General features: G+C 36.9%; 1 protein-coding gene across 2 annotated transcripts in view; it reads left to right on the top strand.

Moving 5' to 3' along the window:
- Positions 1-787: 787 nt before the first annotated feature.
- Inpp1 (inositol polyphosphate-1-phosphatase) overlaps positions 788-12,298 on the top strand; it is a 34,272-nt gene continuing 22,761 nt past the window's right edge. The window contains exon 1 of one of the 2 annotated variants that reach the window (XM_076865732.2): positions 788-987. The gene's annotated coding sequence lies outside the window, so the exon portion shown is untranslated. Of the gene's footprint in view, positions 988-8,074; positions 8,369-12,298 lie in introns of those variants that run through there. The other variant, XM_076865733.2, reaches the window with a different exon arrangement.

Here is a 12,298-nt window from a genome sequence, read left to right as displayed (position 1 = left end):
ATTGAAAGACTTGCAAAAAAGCATTTAGGATCAAATAGTCAATATGTGTGAAAGCATTTTGAAAATTAAAATTATTTTTAAGTTGTGAGGTGTTAGAAGTAATAGTGCAGGACCCAGATATTTACTATTTCTTCAACAATGATCTAAATAATGAGGCACTTCAGATCACAGAAGGAGTTATTACAAACACATTTAAGAGTATAATTAGCATATAATTCTTGTCTCCTCTTGCCGTTCCAGTTTCTTCTTGGCTTAGGTTTTTAGCAGAATGATTTGGTAACAAGAGGTGCGGAGGAGATATGATGGTGTGGTATAGGAAAAGAATTTGACTATATGCACTAGACTTTTTAAAGAAGTTTCTTAAAGTTCTGTTTTTAATGCTTAAGAAATGTAATTATTTTAATGCATTCTTCTCTTAGAAGTAAATTTATATTCAGACTTCCCACAAAATATCAAAAGATAGGTTACCCAACTACTTACAGTTCTAAAAATAAAATCAAGCAAACCTGTTCAAAGCCAAATGCACAAAGAGATAACCAGTGAGGATGTAAATATTCAAGATAACAAAGTATGCAATAAACTGATTTTATGAACTAAAGTGCATTAGGAAGGATAGAACAATGAGTTCATCTTAGAATCATTTGTGGAAAGCTAAAGTAAACTAGAAAATATCCAGGGAAATTTAAGAATTGAAGGAAATGACTGGCTGATATGTGTGTGCTCCAGAGGATAACCTTTGTACTGAATAGCAGAGAACTCTTCACCTAATCAGCAGAAGCTGGGCTTGGTGGTTTAGTAAGCATGTTCAGATGGAGCACAAGGAAAGGAAATACAATGTCCCTTCCCTGAGTTTTTTACTCTCAGGTTCCAGCCATTAATTCCCTGAGAAAGGAAGAAACTCAAATCCTAAGGATCCATATACTTCAAAGTTTTAGCATGTACTGTATTTTACATCTGGGGATTCAGTAAGCAACTCTTCTGTGTAAGGTAAGTGGTGGGGAAAAAAGAGTTTTTATTAAATAACTTCCTTCTGTGATCTAATGTGCCTCATTATTTAGGTAATAATTGGAGGCATAGTAAATATATTTGGGCACTGTACTATTATTTTGAACCTCACAATTTTAAAAAATAAATACTCAAGGCCCAGTGAAACATTGCTAGATAGAGGCCTATATTCCTGTGTATTGAAAAGTAACTATAAATATATCTACCATGACTTATTCTAGAAATTTATTCTGTTTTTGATATCTTGGCTACTTGTAGCTTAATATCATGTTTGATTCCCTGTAGTTTATACAGTTTAGCAAACTTGCACTGTATTTGAAAAAAAACTCAGACTTTTAAGTATTCTATCACAAATGTTAAAGGTAACTCTGAAATCTTTTAACAATCATACTTTTGCTTTCATGAGAGTCAGTCAATCTTTCCTAAGAATTTGAGAGTTATTTAATCTCTTCTAAGGTTGAATAACTAAGATTGATTTATATTAGTTAATGATTTAAAAGGAACACAAAAATAAGATTGTGCAATATGAAGTTAAGGATCTCTTACAACCAAACAAATTCTAGCCTGTTCCTTGTTGTAACTCACATTTTATTAGCTACCTAACATCCTGTGATTGAGTCACTTTGACATAAAAGAGATGCAGGTGGCAAATGCTGCAAAACTCATGATGATACAGTAAACTACAGCCAAAAACCAATTTCAAGTTTACAGCAGCTGATTTCAAGTTTTGAGGTGCAGCAGTGGCAAGCACACAACGCTGATGTGTAACAACAATTGGTAACATCAGTGCTAGTTCAAGTAAAAGAGATGACCGAGTTCAGAAAGGCTGAGTTGTACTGACATTCCTGCTATTGACTCTTATCAAAATTGGCTAATGTGCCATTGAAGATCGTATTTCAAAAGAATATTTAATGACATGGCAAAATACTTATATGTGATTAAAGAACCATTTATAAAACAATACTTAGTAATATTTGTAAAAAAAATATATACCTACATGCACAGAGGACTAGAAAGTTATACTCTAAAATGTCAATAGTTATAGGGAAGTGGGGTTTTTGGTTTCCTTTTACTCTTTCACGTTTTCCCACAAACTTTTCTTCATAATGCATTACTTCTATAACAGAGAAAGTCATTCAAAACAATAAACAAGTTTCACCTGAAAGTATAAATAATAAGAATATTTTTTAAAAAATGAATTATAGCATAGTTACCTTATCACTATTATAAAGCTATGCCATGAGCACAATATTCCAAAGGAGGAAGGATAAAGCAAAATAGAACAAAATTTTGCATAAAAGAACAATATTTTATTCATCGTGATTGAATGAAAGGGGATGTTTATCCAATAACAATGTCAGGAAACTTGGTGAACTATTTGGGGGCAGGGGATCAGTTTGAGTTCCTAAAAAACAAAAAATTCAAGATTATTAAAAACTTAAACTTTAATGATAAAATAGTATAAAATTAGAGGAAATATAAATGAACACTGATTTGATCTTTGGTTTAAAGTGAATTCTAATTGTATAAACAAAGAAAATATTCATAAATTCAGTAAATTTTTTTGGCATTGTGTATTTATTGATAGAAGCAGTATTGAGATAGGGAACATCATTCCTGTGACTAGGGTCTTAAAGGGTAATTGGTAAAATCCTATTGTTGATCATGTAATACTAGGAATTTAATCAAAAGAAATACAATAGACACTTGACATTTATAAATCATGTATCTTCTAGCTTCTGGTACTCTCCAAATCTGTTTTCAAATTGTGTTATAAGGTCCTCTGAGGTTTTTCAGAGGTTCCCAAGGTGTGCTTCAAAGGTAGGGAGAATGTTACTTTCAACCTTGTCTAATCTGTATGTTAAACTCTGCAAAGGAAATTTTTTTCTTGTTGTAACTCACATTTTATTAGCTACCTAACATCCTGTGATTGAGTCAGTTTGACATAAAAGAGATGCAGGTGGCAAATGCTGTATTTAAAATATCAAAATGTGAATACCACCTTACTTAGTATATGATTTCTTCACTAAAACGCAAGTGTTACTTTTCCAAAACTACTGGAGAAGTGAGGAATGAGAGTGTTATATTCACACACACTGTCCTCACAGTAGTGATTCAAATTCCTGCTCAGGAAACATATAAATCATTCTATAATTACCTTGGATGTAAAATCTGAGAATTTCCAGGGCTTGTTGCAATAAAGAATAAAAGATTTGTGTTCTGTGATGATCAACAGAGTTCCTTAATGTATGTCAGCCTGTCATAACAGGAACTGACTTCCACTCAGATGTTTCAACCAAAGAGATTTTATTGTACAGACTATTTACAGAAGTTATATTAGATTTAGGGTTAGTGTTGGGGAAAAGGAAACAAGGGTCATAGAGTACTCAGGCACTTGCAAGAGTAAAAAGCTGTTAGGCTTGGCCCGAGGGTCTAGGGGTAGGAAATCACATTAGCAGAGCCCAGTGGAAGCTGGAAATTTGGGGAAGGGAGATATAGAGAAGGTATAAATCTAGTCCATTTCTTACTAGGAGGGGGTTGTGCCTTTGTGGGAGCCTTAGAATTTCAAAGCCTTGCAGAACCCCTCCAGAAGCAAGAAAAGAGATGAGAAGCAATACCCCCAATGTTTCTCCTTTTCTGTACTTTAATCTACGTGGTATCTCATTGGTGTCACCCATTAGTGAATACCAGCTGGTAAGAGAGCCCAGAGGAAATAGTTAATGAAAGTTTGTCTTTAGAAGCACAGAGTCCAGCAGAGAGAGGTAAGTGGACCAGGCACAGAGCAAGTGGGAGAATCATCAGCATACTTAAAAATAGAAGAGTATTTGGAACTCCAATGCCTAAGAACAGAGAAAAGCTTAACTAGATGGTGGTATTAACCATTCTGCAATTAAGTAAATAATGGTGCTCAAAAGACCATTATGTAATCAAGGAACACAGAAGAGAGCAATCAGCTTCATCTGAAGGAGTGGATTTGGGAAAGTTGTTCTCAAATTGACACCTGAGACGCTTTGTTGTCCCACAAGCAAACTTTCTTATAGTTTGCTTATTATAAAAACAGTACATATTCACTAGGGGAAACACTCACAAAACAAAAAACTAGCTGGGCTCAGTGGCATATGCCTGGTATCCCAGCAGCTTGGGAGGCTGAGGCAGGAGGATCACAAGTTCAAAGCTAGGCTCAGCAAAAGTGAGGTGCTAAGCAACTCAGCAAAACCCTGTCCCTAAATGAAATACAAAATAGGGCTGGAAATGTCGTTCAGTGATCAAGTGCCCCTGAGTTCAATCCCCCTCACAAAAAACCTAAATAGTATATATACGATTCCATCCTTCCTCCTAGACCACTGCAAACATATTAATGTGTTTCTATCTTTCCAGATCTTTTCCCATGCAAATATCTACATATGATTATTTTGTATTGGGATGCATATTCTTTTGTATACTATAATTTCCACTTAAATCATAAATACTATTTCACACAATTGATACCATTTTGCAACAACTTGTAAAACCTTGTCCAAATTGTCTGTTTATATCTGATTATAACAACTACATAAACATTCACAGACATTTAGTTTGGTTTCTCTTGTGGCTGTTACCAAATACACATGACAAACTTTCCTGTAGGTTACTTTTTTCACATACTACTTTTCTCATGGTGATTTCAAGCCACTACTGGTTTTTCTACAACTCTCAAACTAATAGCTTGTACATTTTTAGATTGTTTTTTAGAAGCGTGTGTGTGAAAGATAAATAATGGAGACAAATGCAGCCTTCAAACTTTGAAGTACTTACAATCTGACCTTTGACAGAAAATGTTTGCAAACCTCCGTATAGAGTATTTCTTTATTAGAAATGTAATTTTGCAGTCAAAGGGTGTGAACATTTTGAGGCTTTTTAACTACATTCTGCCAAACTTACCCTCAACATGTTTGAGCTGATTCATGTACTTCTCAGAAATTCATGAGCTTGGTCATTTGCCACCCATTCTGCCCCAAGGGTTGCTGGCTCAAATCAATAGCTATGAATATTATTTTATTCTCAGCCAGGTTGACGGTGCATCGTTTTAAGTTTTCAATTTCCTTAAAAATGTTTCACCATTATTCATATTTTTCTTTCACAATTTAACTGATTTGCATATTTGTTCATTTTTCTTGGAATAGGATATTTTTATTTTATTTTGCTTATAAGACATCTTTGTTTAATAAAAGATGCTATTTCCTTATTGTTCACATATATTACATATTTTGATAATTTTTATTTGTCTTTTAATTTTATTCTATGGATATTTTAGATGAAAGAAATTAAAGTTCAGTAGTCAACTCTGTCACTTTACCTTTGTAATTTCAATATTTGCTCCATACTTACTTTGAGATTAAAGCAATTCACTCATATATTCTCCTTCCCTTTTAAGACTTTTTAAATCTTTCAATCCTGCCCAAATTTAGTACCTAAAAAACAGTTTTAAAGGGATAAGTAGGTAATATTATGTGAACCCTGGAGTCAAATTGCTGGGTTCAGATTTAGCTTCAACACATACCACATATTTTAGTAAATTACTTAACCTCTCTAAGTCTCAGTTTTCTTGTTTATAAAATGGAGATAACAACAATACCTACCATAGGACTGATGCAAAAATTAACAGCTATAAAACATGCCAAGCACTTAGCACAGTGTCATTAGTACTTACTGTAGCAGCAAGAGAATGCTTTAAGGTAAAAGCAATAATATGTATAAATGTGCAAAGGTATGGAATCAATTTGTGGGTTTAGGAAACTAGATGAGTTATGGTAAAATAGGGCATGAAATGTGAGGGGCAGGATGGACAGATGAGAGGAGAAAATGGGCCTTGAATGCCATGTCCACAGAAGCTTTTTTTTTTTTGTTTGTTTGGTTGGTTGGTTAGTTTTTGAGATGGGGATTCTTACTTAAGTGGTGCATTCTGGCCTGGAACTTACTATCCTCCTATGTCAGCCTGCTGATTAGCTGAGATTACAGCATTGTGTCACTGTGCCTGGGAAGAAGTTTGATACAACCAGAGATGGGGAGGAGGGCAATGAAAGCTTTTAAACAAGCGAGAAACTGTATTGAGATGTGTGGTATAAAATGATCACTGCAGTAGCCAGGGGAGAAATGGACTAGATTTATGTCCCTCCTCCGCTCTCTCCTGCCCAAATCCTACTCCCTAGAGGTAAATTCTTTCCACTTCTAACTACTTCTTCAGGTACTTACCTCTTTACTTCTAAATATGGTGCTTAAACTATTTCTTGATTTTTGCCATCAGGGATATAATTAATAAACAGTAGCAGCAGGGATGGATCTAGGGATCCCTAAGAGATGCATCTGAGAAAGTAAAATCAACTGAATCTGCTAGTGAGTGAAAGTGTTATGGGCCAGACAAATAAAAATTATCAAAACAGACTCCATTTTGCCCTGAGATTCCACGTCATGTAAGAAATGCTTCTCCAGGAGAAAGCCCACCTCTATAACCATCAACAGTTGCTTAACATAGCATGTTTGCCAACACAAAATTTACAATGTAAAAGTGTCCTCTCTTTGGTTCCATTTTTTTGGACATTGTACCCTGTCAGAGATTGATTGCCTAGATGTTAGTAACCATTCTTTAACTTGTATACAACTAGGGATGTTTTGGCCCACTCCCTTTTCTGTTTTTAGATATGATGTCGTTTGTTTATGGTTTTGAATCATAGCAACAGACACTTATGCTTTAATATGGTTTTGGACTATAAAAGATGTACTCAAACCTCAGGAGGGGGTCGAAGGGTGTAGACTTGCAGCCTACCCCTTGGCCTGCTGGCTGGTGGATCCAGACCACCAGCTGGCGAATCAAGATTCCATCTCCTGCTTTAAGATTGATTCAGTGATTTATTGCAATCTCACCTTTACAAAAGTTGGTGAGTGGATGGATGAGAGAGAAGGTGTTTCACAGACTACAGGAGCAGAGAAATGAGTTATTTGAGAGTTGTATCAGTTTTAAGCACCATTTTCTGGATGTCAGCATTGCCCCAGGCTCTTGTCTGGTTGTTCCTGACTGTTCTGAGGACCAAGTGGTGACAACATAGTGAGGTAGTCTTGAGTGGTTGAGAAAGTGTAGAAAAGAAACCATGCTAGCTACAACTTTAAAACAGAGCTTCCCCAAGTTTTGCTATGGACTGAGTTACAGGTATATGGATGCTGGTCTTCTCAGCCCTCTAGGTGGAAGGGCCTAGGCACCTCCTGCAAGAGCAACCTCTTCTAATGACCCATTGGGGACTTTGCAATATTATCCTTTCCTAGTTGTCTCATGAAGTATAAGCACTGCTTTAGGAAGCTCAATGCACTCAGAAACATCAGCCTATGTGAGGCCCCTTATACTCAAAAGTGTTATGTTGCCCTTTTAAAATTTCTACCCTGGTCTCCCACTGTCACCCATTCCTATTCCAACCTACCATTCAAAAAAGCCTTCCTTAAGGTACACTAACTACCACAGTTTACGGGATTGAAGGTGAGTTCTCTGCCCGTGATACTTTCGGCATAGGTGGCCCTGGGCCCAAACCTCAAGAGGCATGCGCCCACAACAGACTGTTATGGCTTCAAGAACATCCAGATCATCCTGACATTGCTATTAGAAGAATGAGACCTGAATACCACGGGCAGGAAGTCCATCTTCACAGCTGCTAATCCATCTGTCAAATCCATCATCCCCAAGAGAATGAATGAATGAAAGGGGAAGATTTTTAAAGTGAATTTGTGGGCGGTTACATGGAAACAACAAAAACGGCCAACGAGGTGACCCCCGGGAGTCCTTTTCTTCCTGGCCCTCCTATTCGAATGCTCCACTTGTGTGACGTGGTGGACGCCTGGCTCTGGCAGGCATGGATGCCCTAGCCCTCGGCAGAAGCCCGCAGGCGTCACCGCGCCTTTCCACGGCCACAGTTCCAGGGGAAACGAGGGGGCGGCGACCTGGCGGATGCTGAGCACTGCAATCCGAGGCCAAGCGAGGCAGCGCGTCGGCCTGGCTTAACCCTCCCTTCCCGTGACCTCCGCCGTCCTCCCCGCCCCTCGTCCTCCAGCTGAGCCTGCGGCCGGACGCCTGGCGCCCCTCTCCTAGCCTCCTACACCCCGGCCACCTCCTCCTCCCCCGGATCATTTTCCTCCTCCTCCTCCTTTTCTCCTCCCCCGCCTCTTCCGTTTCTCAAGAGAAAGGCTGTAGCCTCCTTCTCGGCTCCTCATCCCCGGCTTAGGTAATACGTTTTCCTCCTTGCGCCAGCCACCGGCTCCCCCGCCACCATCTCCCTCCTCCTCGGATCTGGGGCTGGGGCTGGCTGAGCGGCGCGCGTTCCATCGCCTCTCCGGAGGGTAGGTGAGTCAATCTGGGCCGGGAGGACTCCTTGCCTATGCGCCCCGGCCTGTGAGGTCCTCCGTCCCTGCAGCGAGGCTGCCCCCGGCCTGGCGCTGCCCACCCAGGCAACGCCGCTGCAGCCAGCAGAGCAGAGGAGCTCGCGGTCTCGCGGCGTCCTTGGTTCTGCTGTAGCGACCCGAAAGTAATCAGAGATGGGAAGGCAGAGCAGCAAGCAACTTTATTATTATTTTAAATCCAATCATTAGCATTTCTAGGTCGAATCAACTGATTTAGCCGATTTGACAGTCGTGGAGAGCAGTAGCCCAGGTTCAACAGGTAGATGGCATAACTGTCATGCGCCCCTTGGTCGCAGCGTGTACATTTGAGAGATGCTTCTAAGTGCTGATAGCTGTTGGCTGCCTCTCGTGACCTACTTGATGAGTGTAAAATAAACATGATGGAACTATATTTAGAAAAAAAAATCTTTACCTCCTTGCTTTACATTTTCTCTGCATTTTGAGAGGCGGTTTTGTGAGACGCGCAGTTAGTTGGTATGGACAGAGCATAGGTGGAAAAAATTAAACCCGGTTTGGCCTAATCATGTAGAAGGTAAGACACAAAGCGTGAAAGAAAATCTCTACATTATTTAGTACATCCACGAAAACAGTTATAAACAATCACATGTGTTTCTTGGAGACTTCCAGTTTTAAAGTTAGTTCTCAGGTGTTGAATAAAGAGATGTGTTCCCACTGGGTGGATGGTGTTTACTTGAAAAGCATAGTCGATTATGGCCTTGTGGACAGACCACTTAAATGCCTACCATATGATGAATAAAACATATTTTGGCCCTTTCCCCTTAATTCCCGGGTTTGAAACCAAAGTAGATAAGAATTGGCTCTGCCCAGCCTGATAATAATATAAAAGGTGAAAATAATCCACTCAACTACTATGGACTAATGAATTAGCTAAGTGATCTCATTCTGAACTTTAAAAATATCCCTATATGAGGAGAAAAATAAAGGCAATAGAAGAAACACTTTTCCCCATACAAGTATTTTTTGTAGTCGTGTTCAGAACATACTTTAAGTTTTTGAGAATTTTTATGCTACTTTTGAAGTTAACTCTTAGTCATATGGTTTACATAAGATGCATATTTGCACAGAATAAACTACCTCTTCAAGCTTTTGAACTAAACCACCACCTGCCTATTACAAATTTAAATTATGACTATATTTGTTGTAACACTTTTTAAAAAATGGTAATTTCTTACTGGGCATAGAAGGCAGGTGAAACAAGTTATAAATGGTAATTTATCCTACAGGCATTTCCCTTTTTTATTTCTCTCTCTAAAAACAATTAGAAAATGTCTTATTCTATTTTGTGTTTTACAGACATTGCTTAAAAGATAATTATATAAAGTGATCAATAAAAACAAACATCTTCATTTTTAAAGGTGGGGATGGTGTATATGAGAAGTTTTTCCAGATGTAAGTCCTTATTAATGTCCTTGTAAAAATACCTTGAATTTAATTAATGCAAATACCTTGAATTCATTATAAGTAATGAAGCTAATGGAACTCCTCTCTCTCTTCCTGTTGATATTCCTGTTTGGCTCAGAGTTTGAAATAAATACTTTGCTTCCCATCTCCCACAATTAGTGTAGTGTTTCACAAATGTGTCTGATTTTTAAAATTACCTAGGACTATGGGCAAGTGAGGGGGAGGGGTTTAAAAAAGATTCCCAGGTTACAACTTGGTGCTTCCTGATTCAGAATTTCTAAGGGAGAGGGAATACTTAAACTAGGCAAAGATGATAAAATTTTAAGTTTTTCTTTTTTTTTTTTTTTTTTATTAAAGATAGATTTGGAAAACAGGTAAGAAATGACTGTTGCTGGAATGAAAACCTATTAAGATTCCTTTACATAAAATATTCTTAAATGAAAGATGATTCTATTAATATGATGATATCACTAATTTAGGAAACCTCAAACTTTTATATCCTTTTGTAGTCAAGCCTCTGGTGGTTGAGTTTGGTAAACATATTTTCATATAAATTTAGTTTCCTTTATGTGGTATGCAGGGTTAATTCAAGTTCTGTCACATTCTAAGACATTGTATTAATGAATATTTAATGCAGATTACTGTGACTTGTAATCCACAGGAAAATAAAGTATTGTGCCTGATAATTTCTTCCATGCAGCAGATTTACTTGTGCTCCTGATTAAATAAAGGGAAGGAAAGCATGCAACTTTAAGTAACTTAATTGTAGTTTTTATTAAAATGACTCCCCAATCCATTAAAAAAAAAACAACTTGACCATAAGAAAATAGTAGTTGTACATAAAAACAAATTGACAACATAGAGGATTAAACATATTTCCCTTTTTTCTTTCTCTTTGCCTTTCTTTATTTTTTATTTCCTTTTTCCCTTTTGGGGAATGTAGTTATTAGCTTGTTTTAATCTTAATCAACTAAATATTTAAAATCTCCTAAATTATCCAAGTTTAAATTAATTTAAATATTTGCTAACTTTACCAATAGATATTTAAACGTGTACCTTTCTTAGGTGACAATGGTAAATTTCCCTCAATGCAAATGAGAGCAACAATTAACACCAAAGGAGTTAAATTCAAGTGAACACAGGAAATTGTTCTTTTGATATTGCTCAAGGAAAACAGATCAAAGTTAAAGTGATGCCCTAAGTTTTCATTACTAGTGTTTTTTAAGTGAAGATTTGATCTTCAAAATTCCAGAAAACCCCTCTAGTTAATTCCTCCCTGGAATTTGCAAGAATCTGTATAATCCCAGTTTGATCTGGGAATCATTAAAAGTCTGCATTTAAAATCTGTATTTGTAAGCCTTATGAATATCAAAGAATGGGGGATATAAAAATAAGATTAAGAAAATTAAATATTAACCCGCTTATATATTTATTTAGGTTGCAGAATCAGCAAGAATGCACAAGCAATTAGTATATTTATATATTACTGTGGCTTTAGTGAGCTATTCATATCTTTTTAGTACTTTGAACTTTTCCAATAAAAGGTTCTACAATTTTTTTAAATCAGTTCATGTTCCTTTAAAAGCAAATATACATTTAGTATTCTGTATTGCTCTAATCAACATTTTGTAAACATCTGTTAAAGATAAACATTTTCTTCCACAAAATGAAAAAGTAAATAGAATGCTAGGAGAGATGCAAAGCATATAAAGGATACATAATCTGTGATCTCTGCTTGGAACTTTAACATTCTGGGGATTTTTAGGTCCAGTTATTTATCATTGCAGATGTAAGTAATAATATCTTTTTTTTTTTTTTTTTTTTTAAGAGAGAGTGGGAGAGAGAGAGTGGGGGAGGGAGAAAGAGAGAGAGAGAGAATTTTTTAATATTTATTTTTTAGTTCTCGGCGGACACAGCATCTTTGTTTGTATGTGGTGCTGAGGATCAAACCCGGGCCGCACACATGCCAGGCGAGTGTGCTACCGCTTGAGCCACATCCCCAGCCCAGTAATAATATCTTCTACAAAAAAAAAAAATTTGGACTCATGTTTTCTAATAGTTGTAATACTAAATTTGCATAATGAATAATCCTTTATCGATTAGTTTTGGTTTGAGAAAATCCTTTTAAATATGTTTAATGAAATGAAAATCAGACAATTGATAGAACTCCCACTGTGTGTTATGGAGAGATGGAATGTGTACCTACTCTGAAGGCACTCACATCAGTAGATTGTGCCTTGGAGCCCCAGTTGGTGACTTAGTGGGAGCATGAGACCCTCTCACTATGTTTATTAACTGCTTCATCCATACTCAAACCACTGTGTATAAACATACAGTATAAATATTAAAAACACTGTTATTATGGTGCAAAATCAGCATCAAGAGTAATAGTGCCTTTCTTTCAACCTAATTTTCATACTCTAACCTCAACCTTTTTTTTCATTCAATTAAT

This window comes from Callospermophilus lateralis, chromosome 9, assembly GCF_048772815.1.
Source record: "Callospermophilus lateralis isolate mCalLat2 chromosome 9, mCalLat2.hap1, whole genome shotgun sequence".
Taxonomy (NCBI): Eukaryota; Metazoa; Chordata; class Mammalia; order Rodentia; family Sciuridae; genus Callospermophilus; species Callospermophilus lateralis.
Note: the sequence above shows the minus strand (reverse complement) of the source record. Positions and strands in the feature narration are given on the sequence as shown.